We start from the raw sequence: 14,708 nt of genomic DNA, 5'->3' as shown, positions 1-14,708 counted from the left end.
TGGAGCACACGCATCGAAGCTTATCAGCTGTGCTTGTGCTAAGAAAAGGAAACATTTTAAAAATAATGTAACACGGTTGTCAATGTAACCTTTTGAAAGTAGTGCCTGGGGGATTCAGAGTGTGGAGAAACTCTAGAGACAGCGTGTGTATTAACTTGTGGATTTTTCTGTGAGTATTTGGTGGCAGCCTGAAAAAGTTGGTTCCGTAAGACTGCGTTAGCTACGGAGCTCAGCTCAGAGCGAAATGAGGTGAATGGGAGGGGAGATGATGACGTGACTCCCCCACCCGCCTTAACTGTCAATCCCCCCCACAAAGACAGTCTCTTGGAATTTGCATAAGCACAGCCCTTCACCATCAATGTGAACTTAGTTACAAAGTGATCAAAACTCTCATTTATATCCTGCGTCCTTAGGAAGTCATTAAACTTGTATCCCGCATTAGCCGTGGGCATGACAAACGCTAGTGGCAGCCTGTCTATGAATTTAATTTAAACTTTAGGTTTACACCGTGCTTTGTTTCCGAAGTAGCTGCACTCATGAATATGGTTGTATATGTCACTCGCTAGCTTCTTATTGTTTCGCTGCCTTCTCAATTGTATAATGCATGTTTTCTTCAGCGCTTTTTGGAGCTCTTCCTAGTTTTCTACGTACTGCGTTGACAGTCAGTTCATGTGATTACATGGGAGGCGTGAAGATGTCACACGAAACTCCGCCCCCCACAGCTTTCGAGCTCAACTCCATTACAGTATATGGAGAAAAATAGCTTCCAGTTATGACCATTACATCTAGAATTTCGAAATGAAACCAGCCCAACTTTTGTAAGTAAGCTGTAAGGAATGAGCCTGCCAAATTTCAGCCTTCTACCTACATGGGAAGTTAGGGAATTAGTGATGAGTGAGTGAGTGAGTGAGTGAGTGAGTGAGTGAGTGAGTGAGTGAGTGAGTGAGTGAGTGAGTGAGTGAGTGAGGGCTTTGCCTTTTATTAGTATAGATTTACTTTTAGTTGGAGTCAGGGTTATACATTTTTATTCACTCTAACCCACCTTAATGTAATTGCTTCTGAGTCCAACTCTATGACTCTGATTCCCACCCCATGCTAAACTTTTTTTTTAAACCAAAACTTAAAATGACAATTTGCCTTATAGCCTAATTTAATATTGCTCCATTTTATTACTTTCACTGTCATTGATCTATCACAATTTTAAAACTTTTAGTTATTGATTCATAAACTATAGGTCCATCATCACTGCCTGCAAAAATACATCTTGAGTTCTTGTTGTAATCAGTCACATAAATCTCATCAGAATCAACATAACAGATGGGCTGGACGACATGCCTGATAACCAGAACAACTCCCTGAACATATTTTAGGCACACAAATCCATACAGTTGTGAATTGTGCATCCTAACAAGCATAAGAAGAACATACAGATGAATTACGGCATATGCCACAAAGCATGGTTATAAGTATGCCTGAAAACCTGTCATAAAACATCTTCTGTCTCCAGTCGGGTGTTTAAAAACAGACAGTCCTGTGCATTGCAATGTAAGGAAAGGCAGGTTAACAGTCAAAAATGGTCCACTGGCCTAAGGTCTTACTGCCATCACTGAAACATAAGGTTAGGAGAAAAAGTTGGCATTAATCTTATATGTGCAATCAACTATTTCACACATAGTAGATAAATATCTGCTAAGTGATGTGTGACTAAGGAACCAAAAGTCAAAGAGCTCTTGAAAGCATAAGCACACAGCAATAGTAGCTTGTAAAAGACATTCTGTTCACCTCAATGAATCAATCAGTCTGTTTTCATCTGTTTTCATTTTAATTAAAAGAGCAGTTTTTGATTTTTTATTAACACTAGTGCAAAGTAAGTTAATAATCATCCTGTAAATGAAAAATCAGGTGTTCAATACCTACAAGGGAAGTGTTAGGTCCGGTCTGTATATACTGATATGTTCGTATCCATCTAACCATCCAGTATCCTTTTATCAAGCCCGTGGTTGTGAAGAGAGAGGCAACTATTCTAGAAGCACTGAATACAAAGCAGAACCCAGTGCATCACAGAACAATCTCTCATATACAAATTAAATTTGAAGTTATCAATGAGAAATGTCTGTGCCTTTGGGCTCTAAGAAGAGACAAGAGTGAACACAAGAAGAAAATGGAAACCCTTTGCAGAGAACACCCCAGGAGCAATCAAACCAGGGTCCAAGTGCTGTGAAACAGAGACATTACCTACAGCACAGACCAACAATAATTTTCATATGATATGTTCCCTATATATTATCTTTTTATTCCACGTTTCTTTTTATGAAATTATTTAATGTACAATATATCTCTTTCATTTATTCTCTGCATGTATTTTTTATGCAAAATTTTATATTTTTATTACTTTTGCCATAGAGTATGATACAGCATGTCAATTAAATGCCTTAGAATATGAATGTAATTATTACTGTCCTATCCAGAGATTGCTCCTGCCTTGTACTCTATTTTGCTTGGATAGGCTCCAGCAAAAGGATAAGCAGGTTGAGAATATTGGATGTATAGATGGATGGAAGGATTAATCAATAATCACCTAAATGCAATATCCTGACTTTATAACTCACAGTCCATCTATTTACTGAACACACTTAATAATTAGCACAATTTTAAAAAGCTTAAGTCTAATTGTTCTAAATTACCATTGAGGTTAACAAATGGTTAAGATATTTATTACAGTACTTGATTTTATAGATTACAGTGGATTCAGAAAGTATTCAGACCCTTCACTTTTTCACATCTTGCTATGTTCCAGCCTTATGCTAAAATCATGTAAATTCATTTTTCATCAAGCAACACTCAATACCCCAGAATGACAAACTGAAAATAAGATTTTACACTGTCACACACGTGCGCATGGGAGGCAGTCTAAGGGCTTGACCGAGGGTAAGCTAAAGAATCAGGGGTTGATGAATCGCACTAATGCCTTTTCTCCCTCTTCTGCAGACCTCCAGAAGGGAAGACCAATAAATCTCCACCTACCTCCAATTCCAGAGAAAGCCCTTCTGCCGACCTCACTTCCGCCCATATCCTGCCTCTTCCTGCAGAGCATGTATAAAGCCAAAGACCTTCACTCACCAAATCAGTCTTGTTACAGACTCCGTCTTTTGATTACTTGTTAGAAATTGCATTTTTTTGTTAACCCCATTCTACTGATAATCATTGAGATGTTTCAGTACCTTGTTTGGAATCCACCTGTGTTCCATTCAATTGCTTAAGCAGGACTAGGAAAGACACACAGCTCTCTATGGAAAGTCCCATGGTTCACAATGTGTATTAGAGCAAAAATCAACCATAAAGTCAAGTGAACTGCTTGCAAAGTTTAGAGACAGAATTGTGTCAAGGCATTGATCTCAGGAAGGCTGCAAAACGTTTTGTGCAGTATTGAAGGTTCCCAAGACCACAACAGCCTCCATACTTCCTAAATATAATAAGTCTGAACCAACGACAACTCTTCATAGAACTGAGGAGACTAAGAACCAAATGATCACTCTGGCTGAGCTCCAGAACACTACTATGGAGATAAGAGAACTTTTTAGAAGGACAAGCATTACTGCAACACTCCACTAATTTAGGTTTTATTGCAGAATGTCCAGATGACACATGAAACCCCGGCTCGACTTTGCAAAAAGGCAGCTAAAGGATTCTCACACTCTAAGAAGCAAGATTATGTGATCTGATAAGACCAGGACTGAACTGTTTGACCAGAATTCTAAGCATCTTGAGAAAAGCAGGCACTGCTGTACAATATCATTCTAACAGAGAAGCATGGTGGTGGCAGCATCATGCTCTACAGTTGTTTTTTTAGGGACAGGGTCTATTCAGGGTTGGGAGAAAACTGAAAAGGACAAAGAACAGAAATATCTTTAATAAAAAGCTATTCCAGAGTGCTCCTTGATGTAAATTAGCAAAAATGCCTAAAATCTTGCTTGATGAGGGGAAAATGAATTTAAACCTATTTAGCGAAAGGCTGCACCATACAAAATGTGAAACAAACTGAATGAGTCTTAATACTTTTTGAAGGCGTTGAATGTTATTAAGTAACAATGATTGATATTACTGTTTTTATAGTATTTTGCCACATTACTTTTACAATTATATACTGTTTGCATTCCTATAAAGCTCACAATTCACATTTTCACATTTGTATAGTTATTTATCAGGTTGCACCTTAATTAATTGCCGGTCTCGTGGCCTGGAACCCCTGCAGATTTTATTTTTTCTCTCCAGCCGTCTGGAGTTTTTTTTTTTTTTTTTTTTCTGTCCTCCTAAGCCATCGGACCTTACACTTATTCTATGTTAATTAGTGTTGTCTTATTTTAATTCTTACTTTGTCTTTTATTTATCTTTTCTTCATCATGTAAAGCACTTTGAGCTACACTATTTGCATGAAAATGTGCTATATAAATAAATGTTGTTGTTGTTAATGCCCTGTTTTATTTCACTTCATAATAAAACTTCCTTTTTGTACTCCAGTTTTCCTCCCACATTCTTCAAGACCTACAGATTATCTTAAATGGTGATTCTAAACTGGTTCCTGTGTGCGTGTGACGGTGTGCTTGAGTGGGCCTTTTGTTGAAATACAGGAGGACCTTGAAGCAGAACCACCTGAGGTTGTCTGGACATGCCCCTAAGAAGTATTCCCCATGGAGAGTGCACCAAGCTCAACCTATTGGATGAGTCCCAGGAGCTGAAGGATCTCTGCAGGGTAGTCACATTGAAAGTATAGAAAAGTCATAAATAAAACAATGCATTGGCTTTTGGTCTTGTTAAAAAAGGTTTTAAAAATCTAAACAGTTTTTATGACAAAGCCATCTACTTTGAACAGGATATTTTTTACTATCAGAAACTAAAGAACATCACAGATACTATATGTCTTGGCTTCGTTTGTGTTACAGTTACTAATATTGTTTTAGCATTTATTTGGGTAAATATACTGAAAATTAAGGAACATAAATGAAATGTCATCCCAAGTGATCTATTTCAAGATATTAATGACACAGGGATTTTTTTTTGAAATGGGCAGCATTCTCAACCTAAACTTAATCTACAAAGTACAAATAAATGTGGCAGTCAGCTATTATACTACATGCCAAAAACACACAGACACACTCACACATACCAGGGGGAGCAGATCACCCAGAAGACAGCTTGTGTGAACAAGGACTGCTAGAAGGCACCAAATCAGTGGAAGCAGACTGGGGTACTGGTATGACGCTAGTGGGATTCCCCTGAGGCAATAAATGGGAGTCACAAAAGGGAGTTATTAGGGGGTCATCACTTGATAGAAAAGGGCAGACAGCAGGTTGGTGCATCTGAAAATTTCAAGGCCAGATTCATCAGGCAGTGTTAGGATTTCAGTGGAATAGCAGTTGCTTTGTTGAGCTTGCCGATGACTTTGTAATCCATCTCTCCACATCAGACATATCTCCAAGACTGTGCCGAAGATAAGCCAAGAATGAGGTAGAAACTACAAGGAGAAGCCATTGATAGTCAGTGTAGTTGACATTGACAATGGAAGGAGGGCAAGGTGCAGGAGAGTATATTAATGTGAGCAAGTGGATGAGCCACTCATCTGTTAGTTAGCACAGAATCGCTGTGTATAGTGACAGATGGTGGGATAGTTAGGCTTTAGGTTGTCCTTTGTTTCTTTTCAAACAGTTTATTTGATCTTTATGTTCATTCCTTCTCTGTATTTTATTCATACAGGTATTTTTAGATATATATGTTAGATTTACATGTTCATTTATAATCTTTATAAAATTTGTCACAAATAACATGTTAAAAACATTTAAATGATTATCATATTAACTTAAGAAATAAGCATAAATAATTTATTCAAACTGTGTATAGAAAGAGCAATGATGCATGTGGAATGATGATGTTAATGTGCAGCTTCATCCTGCATCATGCAGAGTATAATGCTTATATAATAAATCACACAGTCACATGCAGCATGGAAAATTGCATATGAATATAAATGAAGTAATCAAATTCTATTCCCACCACCAAAGAACGAGATGGAGGATTACATTTTCTACAACAAAATGAGGAAAAAAGAACTTAATATGTACCATACACATAGAAACAGCCGTTTTTATCTTTGTGTTTGAATGAAGAATTTGTTTAGAGGAATTATTTTCTTTTAAATGTCAAAGTGCACTCTATAACAAAAAAGTACCTGCTTTCACAAGCAGTGATCTAAATCAGTGATCCCCAACCTTTTTGATACCAAGATCCGCTTTACTAGAAGCAAATGTTTCCAGGGACCGTTGTTGTGGAGGATTTGAGGCGGGTTCGTAGGGCAGTTTTATACACAATTTACATTACATTGCTATTATTATTAAGTTATAATATCGTAATGAAATTATACAACTTACCATAATGCAGAATCAGTGGGAGCCCTAAGCTTATTTTCCTGCCACCAATCGATCCCATCTGGGGACGATGGAAGACAGTGACATGCGAAGTGTGTTGCTTATGTTCAGTCTACTCAATAATCTCGTTTTGGTTGCTGTCACTGCAGAAAACGCTGCCTCACAAAGATAGGATGTTGGAAATGGAAGCAGACTTTTCAGTGCTTTTGTGGCAACCTCAGGATATTCCACCTTGACTTTAATCCAAAACGTATGGAGATTTGAAGTTGTCTCAAACATACTTTTAAGGCCACCATCATTTGCAACCTCAAGCAGTTGATCTTCTTCAAGCACAGACAAAGTTGATTCACGTGGCTTATTCACAAATGGGTCACAGATCCATTCCTTCCCATTTCAGGGGTCTTTTGTGGTTGGGAATAATGCTCAAACTCTATTGAAAGCTGATATAGGTGATCATACACCAGCTGGGAGAAAGAAGGCCCTGGCTTGGTATCTTTAACAACCTCTGCTAGCGTTTGAAACATATCAAAAATCCCAATGCCGACTCATCTGCCCCATAAATCAAGTTTTGCTTTGAATGCAACCACTTTATCTGCCAACTCTGAACAACGGGTATCTTCTGCCTCTGCCCCACATGTTGCTGCTCCACCACTGCCTCAGATTTTCCTCCTCAGGCTCCTCCAGCACTCCTCCAGCCTGGCTGGATACTGAGTCTGCAGAGTGGGTAAAGGTGGGGTGACCAATAGTGCCTGTAAGCCTGTTCATATTGTGAAGTTTCTGAACTATTTTGAGATCAACCCACACAAACGCAACGGGACTGTCACGCTGAAGTGTGTCCTGAAGAGCGATTGCCTTGTCTGTGCAAGATGGTTTTTCCGTTGCTGGGGCAGGGCAACAGCAGGCTCACAGTGCTCCAGTGAAGCGCCACAGAAGTGAATCCTAAAAGATCGGCGTCGCACTATAAGTCCCTGTCTTACACCCCAAAACATGAGGCTTAGTCTCAGTACTTTAGCAAAACCAGCTTTATTCAGCTTGAAACAGGAACAGCATGGTTATTTATTGTAGCAGGATCTACCACTCTCCTATACAGAGACACAGAATTCAGGCAGGGTCGTGGCCAGGTTAATGGCCAAGTAATCCTGTTCCCTGCATTTACAATGTTCTTTGCATCACCCATCGAGATCTTTTCTGTTTGCTTTGGTGGACAGATGCAGCAGAGCTGTGAGCCTGTTGTTGCTCCGGCAACAGGTAAATAGTCTTCCACAGATGCGGTGATCACACTTCGGGATGCTCTTCAGCATGTTGTCCCATTGACGGAGGTCCCAAGAGACATATAACAAAGACATATGCATTGCTTTTGTCATTCCAACAGATTGCACATCACAAACATTAACACTGTTATCGTTTTTCCGTGTCTGCCGTTTCTATAGGAGGGTGACAATGAGTTAAATTCCAATGAATGTTTTTCAAATGCTGACGAGCAATAAGCAAAAGGTATCACTGAAAACCCCCGAAAACAAAAACAGCAAAAAACAGTACGAGGAAAGTCCGAAGAAAGAAATTTTTTTTACAATGTTTCTGTTTGGAGATTGTTGTGCAAATGTGCACAACTGAGCTGCGACCACAGAACTAACTGCTCTGTGGATGATTCATTCAAGCATTTCAAGGGCACTTTATTGTAATGAAGGTATCTGCTGAATGTACTTTGTAGTAACAAGATTTCTATAGACTCATGTCATATGGGGAAACTGTCGGGACCATAAAAATACTTTGTTGTAATACTCTCTCACCTCAGTCTCTCTCCTCTCTCTGTGCCCCCGCAAAGTCCACCCGCCTAGCATTCTGAAAAGTGTCCTCAGTGAAGGAGGCAGCCATTTTGCTTTAGCCCTTCACTAAGCGAGTCTCCTTTGCTGGCAGTTCTCTCGCGGCCCGGCTGTCAGACAGTGCCGCGGACTGGGGGTTGGGGACCCCTGGTCTAAATAACATGTAAGAGCAGCATGGTAGGGTGTGCACATAATTAGTTTAGCATGTTAGTTACACTCACAACTGCCGCTAGAGTATAGCACTTGAGGTATGGCATTAAGAGTCAAGAACACCACATTGTTAGCAGTGCTTTACTTATGATGCCAGAAATAACTGCTACGGCACATAGAGAATTCCTCCATAAGATCTTCCTGAGTCATACATTTAAATAAAAGAGTTTGATAGAGACTGAATCAGTGACCTATTTGAGGTTAGGTGGTCAGCCTGATTTACTTTGGGACATGTTAACTCTGCAGTGGGTTAACAAAAGAGTTGAAAAAGAAGCTGCAATTAAATGAAGTAAATGAGTAGCAAAATCTAGTTACTAATTAAGAAAATGGTTCGAATGAAAAACTGTAGCCACTGTGGCTCTCCAGGATCAGAGTTGGCCACCCCAACACACACAAGATTACTATAAGAAGAATAATTACTTTTACCAATGGACAATATAATAATTTTGAATTTAGCATTTAGCAACGTTTCTATAAGAAACGGAATTTAAAAATGAATATAGCTCTAGGAATAAAAGAGTTATTAAATCTGTTGCTTTTTACTCTCAAAAAATTAAATCTGCAACCTGATGGCAAAACTAAAATTTAAGAAAATGAATATGGCTACTCTGACAGAACTGAGTAGGCTTTCCTTCTAACCTGTTGTAATACAGTTCAGTGACAGAGGTATGCTGCAAACCAATAATTTCACTGCTAATTTATACAATGTTGTTAATATGTTTTATATTATTAATGCTTAGGTTGCGAAACCAACAAATGAAAGCAAATTTAATGATAGATCAAATAAAGGACAGTGTCATTATGGTTATGTCAACTTTAAACCATTTGAGTTTCCTACGAAAGAAAAGCTATGTCTGCTCCTTCCTACAAATTTGTTCTATGCTAAGACCAAAGTTTAACCTGTTATCAATGATTGTCCCCAGATATTTGCAGTGCTCTACCATCTCCACTGTCTCTTCTTTAATTAAGGTTTAGGCATTGGAATGAGGGGCACCAGAGATCTACAACCATATCTTTTGTCTTAGAAATATTTAGCTGTAAAATGGAATGATTACACCATTGTACAAACTCCTCGACAAGCAGTCCATGGCTGCTCTCTTTATCTGCAAATTTCAGGATTTGTCTGTTCTTTTGTGTACCCCTGCAGTCATTTATAAGATTTAAAAAAATAGATGGTAAACAGTAACCTTGGGAGGGTACCAACAGAGAGACTTAGGCTATCAGAATAGCAGCACATTACACTTAACTCTTTGTGTTCTGTTTGTTGAAGGTCCAGACTCCACCCCATCATATTAGGGTCCAAACAGAATTGATAAATCAGTTTGTCAACTAGAAGTGTGGGGCTGGATCGAGGCAAACGCTGACAAGAAATCTCTAAATGGAAATCCTGAGTGGTTTTTAAGTGCACTTGCAATAAATTCAGAAGCGTTGCTGTGGCATCCTCCACTCATCTCTTTGCTCTGTGTGTAAAATGGTGCAGATCTAAGTAGGCCTGAGTTTTGCTTAGTAGTTGTCTCTTAATTTGCTACTCAAAGGATTTCATGACATGAGAAGCTAATGCAGCTGATCTGAAGTCGTATAATGGTTTGGGGTGTGTAGTTTTTGATAATTAAATAACATTTGCCTGTTTCCATAAGCTGAGTACTTGTACTAAATCCAAGGGCATCCCAAATAAGGTGTGGAATATTGGAGACAGCTGCTCCATACAGGAGTAAAACAGACACCCATTAATTTTGTCTGGAGCTGAGCTTTTTTTTTATTTATTTATTTTTTATTTTGTTTAAGGACTTTTCTGACATGGTGGCACAGTGGTAGCGCTGCTGCCTCACAGTAAAGAGACCTGGGTTTCATGTTCTCCCTGTGTCTGTGTGGGTTTCCTCCCACAGTCCAAAGACATGCAGGTTATGTGCATTGGCGATCCTAAATTGTCCCAAGTGTGTGCTTGGTGTGTTGTGTGTGTGTGCCCTGCAGTGGGCTGGCACCCTGCCCAGGATTTGTTCCTGCCTTGAGCCCTGTGCTGGCTGGGATTGGCTCCAGCAGACCCCCATGACCCTGTGTTAGGAAATGGCAGGTTGGATAATGTCTGACTGACTGACTTTTCTGACATCATTCTGATTAAAGAAGGGTTGACTCCTGGCTCCAATCCTCAGCTTGTTCTTTTGCTGTCTAATTTCTGAAGCAAAAACCTATGTCACAAATCTTGAAAAGAACTCATTGAAGTTTTGAGCCAATTGAGAGATTCAGCCCTTGCCATTTCAACACGATAATTGTTTTTTGTATGAATGTCAGCCATCATCTTCATGCTATTCCATAATGAACCTAGGTTATCAGTCCACAGTTCATTCTCAACTTTGTCCTTATACTTCAGTTTTGTCTGCTTAATTTCATGTTTCACCTACTTCTGTAATTCTTTTAATCCCTGGTAATCCATGTCTTGTTGTTAGGGCATATTCTTGACTGATTTCATAGGAATTATGGTTTACTCACATAACACATAACTGCTTACAGTAGGTGGGTGGTATGGTGGCACAGTGGGTAGCCCTTCTGCCTCGCAGTTAGGAGACCCGGGTTCACTTCCCGGGTCCTCTCTGCATGGTGCATTGGGGATCCTAAATTGTCTCTAGTGTGTGCTGTGTGTGCGCGCCCTGCAGTGGGCTGGTGCCCTGCCCGGGGTTTGTTTCCTCCCTTGCGCCCTGTATTGGCTGGGTTTGGCTCCAGCAGACCCCTGTGACCCTGTAATTAGGATATAGCAGGTTGGATGGATGGATGGGTGTTTACAGTATCTGTCAGTTCATCAGTGTCTGCACAGGTTTCTTTAAATATGGCCCAGTTACACAGATATGGGAGAATCCTCGTCCCAGACTTTAATTATTTAATTTCTGTCTTTTCTCTTTTAAAAATAGGTTTATAGATAAGAACAAGTTGGACACAGCTATGATCTGATGAACCTAGTGGTGGCTTTGTTCTAGATTCATAAACACCTTTGATGTTCCCATAGCACTGATCAAGAACTCTATTATGACAAGTCGGGCAAGTGACATATTGGTAAAACTTGTGCAGTGCTTTGTCCAGTTAACATTGGTTAAAGTCTCCCAAAATAAAATTTGGTAAGTTGGGTTGATACAGTGATTCAAGCGTGCATGACACTGGTGATGGTGTCAGCTGCTTCACTTTCCTCCAGCCTCATAATGAAAATTTGTGGAAACTCTCTCTGGGCAAATAGATGATGGGGTACAGCAAGACAGACAGAAGTTATATATGTTTCGCTCACACTTTTTCTCAAATCATAACTGTTTTACACCATTGTTAATTTATATAAAGGTAGACACCTACACTGTGTGCCTTACTGATGACAGCTGAATCTCAGTCCAAATGAAATGGTGCACCAAATCCATCAGTCATCCAGTGGTCACCCGAATCATTTCTATTCAGCCAGGTTAATGTAAATGCCATAATATAAGCGCCTCTGTAGTCAGTCTACTGTATGGGGTGCCATTGCCTGAAATAGCTGGATCATCTCTGCTGCATTTTAGGGATGGTACACCTAACCATTTTATGACCTTTCTTGAAGACCTGCTTGGCAGTATTTTCCAACAGAACAATGGCTGACCTTACACGGCTGCTATCTCACAGCAATAGCTATATAACTTTGTAATGTCAGCAGGATTCAATGACAGCTATGCCCCCACATTTTACTCATAAAGTTGTCATTGAACATTCTACACTCTGACAGCAGTCCACTGCACTCCTATTGGAGTATTGCATCTTTGAAGGAGCGTTTTTTGAATGCTTGTTTGGATGCCTGTGTGAATTAATGTCCCAGCATAAAACCATTTGTACTGCCAAACATGGCCGGTGTGGACTATGCCCGGCTGTTTATCCCGTTCAAGACCCCCAAGCCGCTAGATGGAGGCCTCCCTGCAATGTGGAGATGCCCCGAATTCCAGCAGGGCATCATGGACTTTGGAGTTGTAGTGCACAGCCCTGCTGGATAACGTCAGGGCTGCCAGGGGTTGCTCCAGGGAGAACCAGGGACTGCTATTTGCCCTATGCCCCGGGAGTACTTCCAAGTCACATGAGCAGAAGGGATGATGTACTTCTGGGATGAAAAAAAATGACTTTTATCTGACCCGGAAGTTATAAGGAATTATGGACTGAAGGATAAGAAACACTTCCGGGTCAGGAACTATAAAAGGACTATGGGAGCTCCCAGACGGCAAGCTGAGCTGGGTGGTAGAAGGGCAACGCGTCTGGGAGTGGAGGATTGATTATTGTTATTGTATTGTGGTTATTTATGAATAGTGTGGAGTGGAGGGTGCTTAGTGCACATTATTATAATAAAAAGAATAATTGTAGCAGTCTTTGGCATAGTACCTATGGGGTTCAAGGGAGCGATAGCGCCCCCACTGCTACACCGGTTTTATCCAGTATTAATGAGATTAATGGGTTTGAAATAATTTCTTACTTTATATGGTAATTGTTCTAAATAAATGGGAAGCTTCTTTTAAACTTTATCATTACTTATGAGTACAACTATTTTATTAATGATGTCATTCTGGGCCTTGGTCCAGATTCTGTGTGTCACTTTTGTCTGCAGGATGTCCCAGATACAGCGGATTCATAAAATATTCAGATGCCTTCACTTCCTGCACACTTTATTGTGCTGAAGATTTAATATTAAATGCCATCTAAATCTACACTAAATGACCCATAATGACAGTGTGAAAACATGCTTTCACAAAGGTTTGCAAATTAATTAAAAATCAGAAAATGGAAATCTCTCATTCATATAAGTATTCTGATTCTTTGCTGTGGTAAACATGCCTACAGACTGCCTGTGAAAAATGTAACTGATTGGACACATTTTAGAAAGGCCCCTCAGTTCACACTGCATCTGCACTGCATCTGCACTGCACTATGCATCTCAGGACAAAAATCAAGCCATGAATTCCAAGAAATTCTCTATAGACATCTGCAATTAAATTGTGGTGAGGCATAGACCTGGGCAAGGATTTCAAACCATTTCTAAAGCTTTGAGTGTTCCCGGGAGTACGGTGGCCTAAATAATTGTGAAACAGAAGAAGTCTGGAACCACTAGGGATCTTCCCAGAGTTGGCAGTAAGGCCAAACTACATACATATGCAAGAAGGGCCCTAATCAAGGAGGTGACCAAAAACCCAGTGGTCAGATATTCAAAAGTCCTCTACTGTGATGGGAGAACCTGTCAGAATGATGACTATCTCTGCTGCACTCCTTCAATCAGGCATTTATGGTAGAGTGGCCAGATAGAAGCCACCCAAGAGTAAAAGGCATAGAACAGTTTAAAGGAGAGCATGAAGAAAAAGATTCTCTGGTCTGATGAGACATAAATTAAATTCTTCACAAAGAACTACAAGCAATATATCTGGCGAAGACCAGGCACTGCTCATAACCATGCCTAATACCATCCCTGCAGTGAAGCAGGTGGCATCAGCATCATGCTGTGGACAGGAAGACATGTCAGAATTGAGGGAAGGTCAAATGTAGTCGAATGCATAGAAGTTCTTGAAATTAAAAACTGCTCCAGGGCGCAATTAACCTTGAAATGGGGCAATGGTTCAGCTTTCAGTGTGACAATGACCCAAAGCATAAAACCAAGAGAATGCTGGAGTCACTTCGGGACAAGTCTCAGACTGTCCTGGAGTGTCCCAGCCAAAGCTCAGACTTAAACCCTACAGAACATCTATGGAGAGACCTGAAGATGACAGTATACAGACATTTCCCATTCAAACTATTGGAGCTTGAGAGGATCTGAGAGGAAGAATGGGATCAACTACCCAAATCGAGCTGTGTAAAACTTGTAGAGACACACCCAAGATGTTTTGAAGTTGTAAATATTGCCATAGGGGTTTCTACAAAGTACTGAATTAGGAGTTTGAAAAGTTATATGAGTAAGAGATGTCAGTGTTTGAATTGTGACAAGTTTCAGAAAAAATCCTTTCCCTTTGTCATCATGGGTTATTGATGGGCAAAATTATTCATATAAAATTAAATCCATCCACACAATAAACTTTGTAAAAAGTATAGGGGTCTGAATACTTTACGAATCCACAGTGCATTTATGCTCACATATTGATTTTATTTTTCTGTTCTAGCTTTCCTCTTTCTAATCTTTGGGGTCAGATTTATAAAACTTGCATACACAGCTTTCCAAGCAAAAGTTGTTATTTATGAAAGAAAGCCTGACAAGAGAACTTGCATATATTTATGGCAACTC

The sequence above is a fragment of the Polypterus senegalus genome, chromosome 14 (assembly GCF_016835505.1).
Source record: "Polypterus senegalus isolate Bchr_013 chromosome 14, ASM1683550v1, whole genome shotgun sequence".
In the NCBI taxonomy this organism is placed as follows: Eukaryota; Metazoa; Chordata; class Cladistia; order Polypteriformes; family Polypteridae; genus Polypterus; species Polypterus senegalus.
This window is presented reverse-complemented; position numbering follows the sequence as displayed.